Below are 14,277 nucleotides of genomic sequence, written 5' to 3' on the forward strand. Positions count from 1 at the left end.
GAGTGAGACAGACTGTATGTTGCTACAGTACTGTAGGTTAGATATGACTGGGAAATAAAGAAGGTAATGATAGTGAGGATGAAGAAGAGTGAACAGATTCAAGAGATATATGAGAAGTACAATCAACAGAACTTCATGGGGGTGGGACTCGGGAAGAGACAGGACTCCAATAAAAAATTCCGAGTTTTCTGGCCTGAGTTGCTGGGTAAATGATGATGCCATAATCCAGAGACAGAATACAGTTGGAAGGGCAAGTTTAGCAAGGAAGACAATGAGTTCAGTTTTGCCGAAGAGTTGATATGAGGTGCCTATAGAACATCCGAGAGTAGATGGCTAGAAAGTTACTGGATTTATGAGTCTAGAGGTTGGATAAAAAGTCAGAATAGGAGAAACAGATTCTGTAGACTTTAAGATGTACTAGTAAAGCCATGGCCGTGAAAATACAGAGAGCAGAAAGACTGAAGAACTGATCCTGATGAAGGCTGACATCTGAAAGGAATAGAGAAAAGGGCCCAGCAAAATAGGAGAATCAGGAAGATGTCGTGCCCAAGGACAGAGTTTAATGGAGAAACTCAATCAGTCAATAGTGTAAAATGCTATTAGAAGTTAAGTTTAAAAACGAGACTATCTCACCTATGTAATAAAAAGTGCCCCCAAATTTCAGGAAAGCAGTGTGCCAAAATCGTGAATAACTGTTTGCCAGGATTATGGTCTAAGGTGTGTATGTGTGCGTGTCCACTATCTGTACTTTTCAGGGTTTTGGCAGTGAGCATGTAGTTGATCACTAGAGGTAATTTTAATTCTAATTTAATTCTAGAATAAAAATAAAATCACAAGAATAAAATCACAAAATGTTTCTTTTAAATGGACTAAAAGGGGCTTCCCTGGTGGTGCCGTGGTTAAGAATCCGCCTGCCAATGCAGGGGACACGGGTTCGAGCCCTGGTCCGGCAGGATCCCACATGCCACGGAGCAACTAAGCCCGTACGCCACAACTACTGAGCCCGTGTGCCACAACTACTGAAGCCCGCACGCCTAGAGCCCATGCTCTGCAACAAGAGAATCCACCGCAATGAGAAGCCTGCGCGCAGCAACGAAGACCCAACACAGCCAAAAAAAAAAAAAAATCAACTAAAGGGTGTCCATTTGATTTGCCAGTTAGTAACCTTTTTGAAACCAGTTTCCATGGATTGGTAGAGGTAGAATCTTGCTTGTAAAACTGAGTGGTGTGCGAAGGTTTTGTTGCTTGCTGTTGTTGTTTTAGGATGGTAATGATAGGCATGTATATTTACCAAGTGAAAGGAACAAGTAAAAGTAGAAGCTCAATAGAGGATGATGATAACCAAAAAGCAGGGTTCCAAAAAGAAACGGGGAGTTGGGGGGGCAAGAAGGAGCTCAGGTGGATGTGGTTAATTAAACAATAGTTCAGCAAACATTTATTGAGCACTTACTATGTGCCAGCCACTGTACAAGGTGAGGTGCTGAGTTAGCAAGTCAGCTGAGTTAGGAACTGATCTAAAGCAGGAGGATATATACCTCATCCTGCATGAGACTCAAGGTGAAGATGTAACAAAGGGTAAACTCACAGCTGTTTGTGAATAGGGGTAGGTAATTGATGGGAGTCCTCGTCTGACAGCTTCCTTGTTCTTTGTGGAATAGGATGTGAGGTTGATACTTGAGAGGGAAGTGGGAGTTAGGGGGCTTAAGAAGAGTGGCCATAGTGTTGGAGAGAGGATGAAAGGGAGGAGGATGAAAGAGCGATGATAAAAAATACTAAGTATTTAGTATTATGAGAAGCCCGCGCACCACAACGAACAGTAGACCCCGCTCGCCGCATCCAGAGAAAAGCCTGCATGCAGTAACGAAGATACAACACAGCCAAAAATAAAATAATTAAAAAAAGAAAAAACTATAAGAGTTAGGAAACAATGTTGAGGGTATAACAGAAACCATGAATGTGTCATCCTTGGAATGCGTCATCCATTGGAATGGTATCAATCCATATATTTCTGCTGTCTTCTCTAGCAACACCCAGCTGCCTGGGTACAAGAGCAGAGAAGACATATTATTGTATAGATCCTGGATCATGATTTGTAGACAGATGAAGAGGATTGACAAAGGAACAAGGGGATTGAAGGTGCTGGTGAAAGATGGAAGCCACCCAATTCAGACTGGCGAGGTACGTTAAACTCTGGTCAAGAGAAGTCTTGATAAGGTCAAAGAGCAGACGATTTAGAAGTGAAAGTGGTAAAACTGGAAGCTCAGGCAGGACATGGTGTCAGAATGATGTTGGAGTTTAAGATTTCAGAGTTGGAACTCTTCCATATAATGCAAGGGCAATAGGAATGGGTGTTTTAAGTGGAGTAAAGATAAAGATCATTGGAGAGTTAAAGAACTAAGGGAGTTTCCATATCCAACTGCCAGGGTAGGTGGCTCATGTGTTTCAGATTTTGTACTGTTATCTCTTATTAGACCCAACTGTATTTTTTTTTAATAAAAGGAAAATGGAAGTGTCTAGTTTAGTAAATGACAACAGCAACAATAAAAGAATTATGGGCTTAGAGTGTTGGGTCAGTAAATCAAGGTGTTTAAATGAATCCAGAATTATGCAAGCCTGGGGAGGAGAAGATGAAGCCAGCTGCCAGTCCTGGTGTAGGAGTGACCAGGAATAGCAGAGAATATGAAGGAGAGTTTAGCTTGATGGGATGAACTCCAAAGCAGGAGGGGTAGCATGCAAATTATCTTGGAAAAATAAGGGCCTGAAAATGACATAAGGGAACCAGGAGTATCTCTGTTCCCCCACTTTCTGATATAGGAGGGAAAAACCCTCTAGGTCTGCAAATAAAGCTGTGTTTGGGGATAACCTCAGTGTAATTTGAATGAGTGGGTTGAGGGAAATTCTCTAAAGAGGAGTTTCTGTGTGAGGCATCAGAGAAATGAGGGGACCAGGGATGAAAGTATAAGTAGGAGAGATCTGTATTTGGGGCAGGGTCCAAAGATTATAGAGATGGGAACCACTTGTGCAGTGAATTAGCCTAAGGTTCCCAACTTTGGTTCAAAAGTTGTTTGGTACCAGTCTTGACTGAAGGCCCCACAGGGCTATGGAATCCAGTCTCCTCAGGCCTCCCTCTCAGGGTTCTGAGGGGAAGATTAAGCATTCCACCTCTGAGAAGACATTCTAGGAGAAAGAGAATGGAACAGTAGCTTGAACAATGATTACAAAGAGGAACAAGTAAGCTAGACTAAAGCAAACAACTGGAGGAGGGTCCTTCATTTACACCTTTATCAAGTATTTATTGAACTCCTACCAGGGCTTTGTCTTGTTCATTGCTATATCCCCAGCATCAAGTGTTTGGCACATATGTGTTCAATAAGTATTTGTTGAAGGAATAAATTGTTCACTAACATGTTCAGATTAATCTATAAGTATTCAGAAAACAATAAAAAGAGTTTGACCTCTTTCAACAGTCTCTGAATGGCAGCAGTAGTGGATAAGCAGGGAAATGAGACTTGTAACTGAGAGAACAATGTTGGAAGGGTACTCCCCACACAAAGCTGGGTCTCTCTTTTGGAAAACTTCTAGATGAGCCACATGACTAAGAAAGAACAGGTAAAGGCCGAGTGCTCAGAAGGTCAACCAAGGATAGCTTTTCTGTAAAACACTAACTTATGACAGGAAGAGAGCACTAAATACTGATAACCACATTGTGGTAAAGTGGCCTCTTCAGGTAAAAGAAAAGTTCTGGTATAAACGGAAGTTTAGTGACAGAGGCACTTAGTGTTTTTAGATGGACTTTTTTTGAACCTTCTTTTGACATATATTTATCATGGGTGGATATTAGAGATTAATGCAAAATATGAACTCTTAGTTATTAAATCTTTATTATTAGATTGAAAAGATTGAACTGAATAGAATTTACACAGTACAAGAACTTTTCTCAAGTTATTCATATTAACTGCTAGAGCTACATACCCATCAAGAAGCATCATTCTTGATCAAGTGCCAGCCACCTACCTACCTTACAGTCCCAAACCCAATTAGTAACGTCAAACTGATACTTACGCTAAAATATTTACATTTTTAACTGCATATAAAACTCTCATGGTAGAAATTTGAACATAAGCAGACCTATGGGGGAAATTGGGGGGGGGGGAGGTTGGGGGGCGGGTAGAGACAACTTAATCTATCTTCTTACCCAGTCTGAATCAGGTGGATTCCTTGAACTGTCTTTCACCAGCACCATTAATCACCCCACGTAGATACCACCTACTCAAATATGCAAAGGAAAGACCTGGAATCATTCAGCGATCATGAGTCCTGGTTTGACACTAAAGTCCAGGTCTGGGACTTCCCCAGTGGTGCAGTGGTTAAGAATCCGCCTGCCAATGCAGGGGACATGGGTTCGAGCCCTGGTCCGGGAAGATCCCACATGCCACAGAGCAACTAAGCCCATGCACCACAACTACTAAGCATGCGCTCTAGAGCCCGCAAGCCACAACTACTGAGCCCGCATGCTGCAACTACTGAAGCCTGTGTGCCTAGAGCCCGTGCTCTGCAACAAGAGAAGCCACTGCAATGAGAGGCCCGCGCACTGCAACGAAGAGTAGCCCCCGCTCCCAGCAACTAGAGAAAGCCCGTGTGCAGCAACGAAGACCCAATGCAGCCAAAAATAGATTAAAAAAAAAAAACTGGTAAAGTCCATGTCTGAAGCAACTTTTATGATTAGGAAAGTCTGAGAACACCCTCAGACTTCCGTCCATTGCATTTCTGAGTCATTTCCTTGTCCATTGACCCAAATTGTGTACAGCTACATGCAAGAATTATCCAAAAGTACAGAGTTTAGAACTAAAGAAACATTTGAGATCATTGAGTTCAGTGAAACACTCGCCAAGAGATCATGCCTTTTGTCCAGTTGCACAGCCTCTGTCAGGCAGCTTTTCCGATACCCAAGGCCCTCTTCTCTAGAAGCTGACTTTACAGCAAATTTGGGACTCCAGCTTAAATTTGTTTTTGTTAGGAGTAAACAAACAAAATACTTGAGTTGGAAGTTTGAGAGGAACTCAGGGCCCAGGGTAACAAGCTGGCATCCCATGGTATTCCCTTCAAGTAATTTGACCTATCACTGGTGCTCCTGCCATGGACCGAGGAGAGGACTCATGTAGGACCAGAATATTCTAACTTTCAACCTTGGGACTATTGACATTTTGAACTAGATATTTTGTTATGGGAGCTGTCCTGTGTATTTTAGGATGTTAACAGCATCTCTGTGCTCTACCCACTAGATGCTCAGTCAGGACAATCAAAAAAGTCCCCAGACATTGCCACATGTTCCCTGGGATCCCGTGGTTGGGAACCACTGTTCTGACTAAAGGAAGAGTTTCTTGTAACTCAAGCCTGGCGCTATGTAATCCTCTCAGCAGTGCCTATTCTTATTCCTACACCCTTTTGCCTGGTTTCTCTCCCTCACCTTTCCCTCTGGGGCCACCATGCCTTCATCAGATGGGATCCTCCGACCTCTCTCTACCTTCAGTGGCCCTGAAAGTGGCACCTGGGGTGAAAATGGGAAACAAAAGTTTCTACCCTTCCCCTCTTGCACCAAGGGGATCCCCCTCGCTGATAGGAATTTACATAATTGGTTAAAATAAGACAACATGTATGCAAGGCTTAGCTCTTACCTGTAACTGCTGTGAATCAAGGAGAGAGCAGGGCTTTAAGCCCCTTTCCTATCTTGAGGGTGGGCTGGGAGGGAGAGATGAGGGCATAAAGGAATCTGCCCCTTTCTGCACTATTTCCCCTTGACTCAGCGGTCCTACTTCCCCTCCCCAGCCCACACTCGTCCTCACCAGTGCCCATATTTACACACTGCAAACCTATGTTGTCATAGAGAGACATAAACCAGCTGGTTGCTATGAAGGTTTACACACAAACACACACCCTAGGGTACGGCCCAGGCTGAGCAGTGGAGATGAATGGCACTTCTTACTGGGACATGCATTTTTTTCTTTCTCTTAATTTGCTATTGTCCTACCTCTTCTTTTCTCCCCACATTTTCATGCTTCTCATTCCTGCTCCCAGATGACACTTCCCACGGACGAGTACTGTTCTTAAACACCTCCCTTGCCTCAGGAAGTCACAGTTTAAAAACAGAATTACTTAACCTTTTTGAACTTCAGTCCCTTAATCTGTAATATGAGGATAATTATAATACAAACCTTATATGGATTTTGTTAGAATTAAATTGGATATGTGTAAAGAAACTTGTATCATGGCTGGCAAAGTACGTGCTCAATAAATGGAATTTGTTCTTATGCTAAAATAAAAGCCTGCTGGGGGCACCTGGGAACCAACCACAGGTGCCTTTGGAAATCTTGGCTTGTGTGTCCTCTCTGATAGTAGAAAAAAGCTATTGTGGGAGTGTCCCTTGTCCTGTAGAATGATGGAAGAGCAGAATTGTGTGGGAAGATTTCTTTGTGTTTTGCCTTTGTTGTACTCAGATGGAAAGCTGTTTTGGGAAGGAAAACCTGGGTATATGATCTCTTCCTTTCTGTAGTTTGAAATTAAAGAAAAGACACAATACACAAAATCATTGCCTGGCTGAAATGGAAGAGTATAATGGAGGCAGAGTGCTCTCTGGGCCTTTGGCCCTGGCTACCCTTCTCCAGCAGACCCCTATCCAAGAGCAGGCTGCCTGTGTTGGTGTAACAGGCTGGGGCTTATTCCTACTGTAGATTCTGTGCATGACGTCTATTGATTTTTTTTCGAAAAAAAACAAAAAACAAAAAAACCTGGAACTTTCTAATATCAGATAAAGGGCAGGTATTTCCAACCCTGAAAATAGGTAAGATTTCTCTTCTTCAGCTTGAATTTAGTGTACAGCTATGTTCCTGCAGGAGGTCTCAGTTCCTCCCAACACACTGAGAAAATAGGAGAAAACATTATGCGCCTTGCATTTTCACCTCTGTCCTATTTCACAGAATAGATATCACTATCCTGTTTTTACAGGTTAAAACAGATTTGATTGAAAAAGGAAAGATAATTTCTAAACTAAGGATTGTGGTTACATCTGGAAGGGAGTTAGGGGAATGGGATTGAAGGTGATAACCAAAGGAAAGTTAGTCTCATCTTAATGGTTTGCTTTTTTTATAAGGAGAGTATTTATGCATTAATTATGTGATTAAAATTAAATTTTGAATTAGAAGGTAAGACTATTTTACAGACGTTTAATGAAGCTCAGAAAAGGTAATTTATCTAAGGTCATTTGGTAATTGACAGACTCCAGGGTCCATGGCTGCCCCCCCCAAACAACAATGTCCTAGGTACACCCTCATGGAGAACCAGGTTTGGAGCCAAGAGGGAGTCCTGAGCTTTCCCTCTCATGGGCAGTGGGATCATTGTAGTGGGCCCTAGACATTAGCTTTATCACTAAAGGGAGGCGTAACCAAACCATGTCTGACCAACTTGATGATTACCCTGTGACTTGGCCTGTGAAGTGTGACTAAATCACATAGACTCGAAGGTAGGGAATGGGGAAGGATGTAAAGCAGGTTGATAAAGGAGATTATGTTTTACACTTAAGATTTTAACTGGATGTTTCAGCTGGGGTACCAAGATATAATAGATATGAAATTCCAAAGGGAGATACCAGACAGAAATGCAAAGGTTTAAAGGAAATTAACAAGGACCAGTTCCACAAGTCTTGAATCCTCATTTCAAGAGTACAAAAAGTGGGGATAGGGTTTACAAATGAGATTTCTTTGGAGAGAGCTACTACTGTGTTGTGATCCACATCTAATCTGGAGGAGAGGGTGCGGGGAGTACTTCCCTCTTCTCAAGCCTAGAAGGAGGGGCCTTATGGGACAGCTACATCTTGGAATCAACTGCACTTCCTTCTGACAAAGGGTCAAATATACATGAATCCTGGGAACCAAGTATGAAGCCAGGGTAAATCCTGCTCAAGAGAACTTCCTGGACACATAGTGGGACTCTTTACAAAAGATTCCATGTAGAATGGAATCTGGAAAACAGAAAGATGAGGGGGTGGTGGTGGCCATAGAAATACAATGCATCATGTCACTTAAGGGAAGCTGATATTGCCATTGAAAGACCCAGCAGGGAAGCCTCTGATGGATCCACACAAATGCCCATGAGACAGTCAGCTCTCAACATCAGCATGAGGAGAACATGAAGCCACCAAGAATATTTCTCCCTCTTCCTTCTGCCACATTCTAGGTGTCAGTGTCAGCATCTAGGAAGTAGAGGAGAAGCCAACTACCACTATTTCACAAAGGCAAGCTTGCAGGCTATACCGATCCTAGCTGTGGGGTGAAGAGTCTGTTCTGCTACTTAAAGTGATCGCAAGACTGTTACCCAAAGGTGAAGAAATGTTAGGGGGGGATGCTGGAATTTTCGTCCAGATCAGAGGGAAACATCTCCTACTGAAATAAATTTTTCAGTGGCAGGAGACAAAATTAAACTTTAATTTTTACTACATCCCTTCAATTGGTACTTGTTAAACATTCCAACTATCATCTTTATATTCTCTGAGGCATTTAATTGGCACTCATGGAATGAGATTTCCAGTTTGTAGTCCAAAGAGCCTTTGAAAGGCTAAGATGCTCTCCACCATAAAACAACTCAAAACAAGGGAGTTTTAGGGATTTGGGGTTTGGTAAATCTGGCTGAGACCAAGAGAATTTAAAGTAGACTCTTAGAGTTAGTAGACTCTTGAAGATCATCTAGTTCTAATTCCTCCTGAATTAATCTTTTCCAGAGCATCCCTGACAAGTGATCATTTAGTTTTTTCTTGAATAACTCCAGTGTCTTAGAATTTACTACTATCTTCACCCTCATTAAAACTCTTCAAGGGACTTCCCTGGTGGTCCAGTGGCTAAGGCTCCGCGCTTCCAATGCAGGGGCCCGAGGTTCCATCCTTGGTCAGGGAACTAGATCCCACATGCCACAACGAAGATCCCACATGCCGCAACTAAGACCCAGCACAGCCAAATAATTTAAAAAAAGAAAAGAAAACATCAATCAACCCTCATTATAAAAAACAAAACAGGGATTTCCCTGGTGGCGCAGTGGTTAAGAATCTGCCTGCCAATGCAGGGGACACGAGTTCGAGCCCTGGTCTGGGAAGATCCCACATGCTGTGGAGCATCTAAGCCCGTGCGCCACAACTACTGAGCCTGCGCTCCACAACTACTGAAGCCCGCACGCTCTAGGGCCCATGTGCTGCAACTACTGAGGCCCGTGCGCCTAGAGTCCATGCTCTGCAACAAGAGAAGTCATCGCAATGAGACGCCCATGCACTGCAACGAAGAGTAGCCCCCACTAGAAAGCAGCAGCAACTAGAGAAAGCCCCACCCTGGCAAAAAAAAAAAAAAACACTCTTCATTTGAGGACCACTTCTCTCTACATCTCATTTCACTAGTCTAAACATTCTCCCTTCCTTCAGTTATTGCTCCTTGACATGGTATGGACTCCTGGCATCTCCCTGACTATTTTCTAGATGAGCTCAAATTGTGTCAATGTACCTCTCTAAGTCTGGTCCAGATGTGACCTGAATCAAGTAGAAATAAATCATCACCTCCTGGTTGTAGACTTGGACTGTGAGAGAGCCTCAGGTCCCCTTAGATTTTCTTCAGTACTAACCCTATCACACTATTGACTCATTAAAACTAACTAAAACCTAGAGACGTAATTTTGGGGATGAGATAAGATTGTTTTGATTTATTTTGATTTTATAAATAATATATGAATACAATTCCTTTATAAAACTTGTAAATAATAGAGATTAAAATCTTCATTCAAAAAAACTACAGACAAAGGCAAAGTCTTCCTTGATCATTACCCCAAATCCTGGTCCTCTAGTTATGTATCCTTCCAGACTTTTTTCTATGTATTTACATGGATATACAGTTACATGTAGAAATACGTAGTTGTACAGGATTTTAAAAACATAAATGGTATCAGATGGTTTGTGTTATTCTACGTCTTCTTTTTTCACTTAACATGATTCAGAGACCTTTTCATATCTGCACATATAAAGCTATCTCACTCTTTGTAGCTGCTATAGTAAGGATCCCATAGTATGACTGTATCACAGTTTATCTAACCATTCTGTTGTTGGACATATAGATTGTTTCCAGTTTTTTGCTATTACAATGTTTCACAGAAAATTGAATTGAACAATTGCAGGCTCCACTGTCAGAGTTCACAGAGGAGAAGTCTGAGTTACATATCCCAGGCCAAGAGGAGAAAAATTAAAATTGAGTAGTAAACCAAGTTACTACCCCTTTCATGGCTAGTCCCCTCATTGTTGTTCCTTTTTTTTTTTTTTCTTTCTTTCTTTCAAGAGCCTCTTGGCTAGTCTTGGCCCTTTGGTCTTACATGTAAGTTTTAGGATCAACTTATCAATTTCCTTATCTAGAACTGCATTTAGTCTATACATCATTTTGAAGGAGAACTGACATTTTTACAATTATGAGTCTTCCTATATGTGAATATGGTTTGTGTCTCTATTGGGTTTTGCTTAATGTATTTCAATAGAATTTTATAACATTCCCCATATATCTTTACACATAGTGGTAGAGACTGCTGGTTATGCTTCCTTTCTTCTATAGTAACAGAATCCTCAGTTTTTAGCTGGGCACACAGACACTCAGAATAAAGACTGTATTCTTAGAATAAAGACTCCCTTGCAGGTAGAAGACCATGTAACTAATTTCTAGCTCACAGGATATTAACAAAAAAAGGTATGCAACTTCAGGGAAGTGTCAATAAAGAAAGCTAGGGCTTCCCTGGTGGTGCAGTGGTTGAGAGTCCGCCTGCCGATGCAGGGGACACGGGTTCGTGCTCCCTGTTCGGGAAGATCCCACATGCCGCGGAGGGGCTGGGCCTGTGAGTCATGGCCGCTGAGCCTGCGCGTCTGGAGCCTGTGCTCCGCAACGTGAGAGGCCACAACAGTGAGAGGCCCGCGTACCGCAAAAAAAATAAAAATAAAGAAAGAAAGCTAGATACCCTTTGCCTTCCCTTTTCTATTGTATTTCCTGATGGTTGGAATGCAGCCGTAAAGCTAGCCGTCTTGGACCATGGGTAAAGCTAGCCGTCTTGGACCATGAGGTAGAAAAGTATGTATGAGGATAGCAGAACAACACAACAGAAGGAAGTATGAGTTCCCGATCATTATGGAACCACTATGCCAACTCTGGGTTTGTCAGAAAGGAATAAGAATGAATATTGGATAAGGCAACTAGCAATGTCTGTCACACCTTATGAAAGGCTACTGAACCCTAGTTTTATGCTAGTGTTACCTGTGGAGACTAGGGCCCGAAATTATCATCTTATAGGCAAAGATGATAGATTACAGTGTTGTGATGACAAGGTAGGAAGATACTGATACTGAAGGCACAGTATGAAAGAGTATGGTATTCAGTAAGAAGTGTAAGAAATGTCCAACTAAGCAAGAAGTTCAATTAATGATTTTGACATAAAAACATGAGATCAACTTTTTAGTGTGTGATCAAGAATAATCTTTAGAAATTATTTATGGTCACAGGGAGGAATGTTTGGGAAAAAATTACGTACATTTTAGAAATAAGGCAAAAAGATGACTACATGATCTTTTAATATCATGTTAGAGCATTTTCAAATAGGTCCACCTGAGGGTTACTAGATTACCTTGGTGAATGTGATTTTATTTGATTAGCACCCAGGAGTTTTACAACCCTCAAAAATTAGAGGATAATGTGATTGAGTATGGTATGAAGAAGCCTTAGAAATAGTTTATAAGCAAAAGATTAGCCTCAATTTAGAGAAAGAGAACAAGGTGCTCCAGTAGTTCTGGAAATTTCTATCAGTCGAGTAGAGAGTCTCCCCAAACTTGGGTTACATATAGGGCCTCAAAACAAAACAAAAGAAAAACAAAAACGCTGCTTTATTAGGCTGAGGAATAAAAGGGTTGAGTAATTAAGAGAGACGGTAAGGATAAGAGCAAGAGATTTTTTTTAAGATTTTTAAATATTTATTTTATTTATTATCATTTATTTTTGGCTGCATTGGGTCTTCGTTGCCAGGCGTGGTCTTTCTCTAGCTGCAGTGAGCAGGGGCTACTCTTCGTTGCAGTGCACAGGCTTCTCATTGCAGTGGCTTCTCTTATTGCAGAGCACAGGCTGTAAGCGCGTGGGCTTCACTAGTTGTGGCACATGGGCTCAGTAGTTGTGGCTCGCAGGCTTAGTTGCTCCACGGCATGTGGGATCTTCCGGGACCAGGGCTCGAACCCGTGTGCCCTGCATTGGCAAGCAGATTCTTAACCACTGCACCACCAGGGAAGCCCAAGAGCAAGAGATTTTTAATTAGGAGGGAAGGCAACATGAGATATTAAGTATGCCCAATTTCAGGCCCCAAAGAGTGGAGAACAAGACTATTAGAGTGGACTTCCCTGGCTGTCCAGTGGTTAAGACTCCGTGCTTCCACTGCAGGGGGCAGGTTTGATCCCTGATCGGAGAACTAAGATCTCACATGCCGGGACTTCCCTGGTGGCACAGTGGTTAAGAATCCGCCTGCCAATTCAGGGGACACAGGTTGGATCCCTGGTCCCGGAAGATCCCACATGCCACAGAGCAACTAAGCCCGTGCTCCACAACAAGAGAAGCCACTGCAATGAGAAGCCCGCGCACTGCAACAAAGAGTAGCCCCCCACTTGCCACAGTTAGAGAGAGCCCATGTGCAGCAACGAAGACCCAACGCAGCCAAAAATACATACATAAATAAATAATCGATTCCACATACCTCATGGTGCGGCAAAAAAAAAAAAAGACTATTGCAGTACATCTTAGATCCTATATTAAGACCTTTTCTTTGTCTATTTTGAAAGAAATTATGTAAATGAATTCTCTGAAACAAAGGCACATTTTAAGGAGGAAATGTGCTCACAATTTGGGGACATTTCAAAGGATTCATGCTTACAAAAAAGAATGACATAATCAAGATGTCAACAATGCTTTTCTTTTCCGGTTCAGGATTGTGGCCAATATAGTTATCCTAAGAACAAGAGCCATTCTTGATATGCAGTGTGTACAAATCCAGAGGCTCCTGTGACTCTGAATAATGTTACGGATCAGAAGACCTTCTAAGTGAAGTAAAATTTGCTGAGGACAGGACCTCCCAGACATCCTGGAAACATGCTGACTCCTTGCCTCTAAGCTGCATATATCCTTTCCCCCACTGGTAAGACTAGTGGCTTTCTAGGGCAGTCCATCGTAGTCTAGAAGGTGGTCTACCTGTTGATCGTGTATAATATGGATGCCTGTTTTATGATAATGTCACACTTTGTTCTTTCATCCTCTTAGTCATCAAGCCCTGTAGACTCTGCCTCCACAGTGTCATGTTATTTTTTCCATTTCCACTACCACCACCTGAGTTCAGGTCACCAATTCTTTTTTTAAAAATATTTATTTATTTGGTTGCACCAGATCTTAGTTGCAGCAGGCGGGTTCCTTAGTTGTGGCATGCTAACTCTTAGTTGCGGCATGCATGTGGGATCTAGTTCCCTGACCAGGGATGAACCCAGGCCCCCTGCATTGGGAGTGGAGTCTTATCCACTGCGCCACCAGGGAAGTCCCTAATTCTTGCCTATCACATTGCAGTAGCCTCCTAATTTATTTACTTCCAATCCTTTCTCTCTCGATCCATTCTAAAACAATTAGAGTAATGAACCTAAATTAGAGCATATATCATGGTACTCTAGTTCTTAGAGGTTCCCAACTGCCTAGAAAAGTTCTAAGCTCTTCAACTGGCTTTCAAAGCCCTCAATAATATGACCCCATCCCGCTTTTCTAGCTTTTGTATATCCCATATTAGTAAACATTCAGATTTATCCATTCAACAATGGAGTGTTTGCCATGGGTCAGGCATAGCTAGGGTTACAAAGGGAAACACGATAAGTGTCCTCATCAAGTGGACAGCCAGTGGAAAAGAATAAAACTGAAGAGAAGCCCACGTGGAAGAAGGAAAACCAGGAGAGTATTGTTCCCTAAAAGGCACATGAAGAAAGTGTTTCAAGAAGGGAATGATTAAATACATGTTAAATACTGCTAAGAGGTCAAGTAAAATGAGGACTGCAAATTAACCACTGGAGTTTAGTCATGTGGAGGTCATTGCTGACACTGACAAGAATGGTTTCAGTGGAGTGGGGGGAATGAAAGCTTGATTGGGGTGGGTTCAAGAGAGAAGAGAAAGTAAGGAGGCTGAAGATTTTTGCTACAAAGGGGAACA

Source organism: Lagenorhynchus albirostris, chromosome 2, assembly GCF_949774975.1.
Source record: "Lagenorhynchus albirostris chromosome 2, mLagAlb1.1, whole genome shotgun sequence".
NCBI lineage: Eukaryota > Metazoa > Chordata > Mammalia > Artiodactyla > Delphinidae > Lagenorhynchus > Lagenorhynchus albirostris.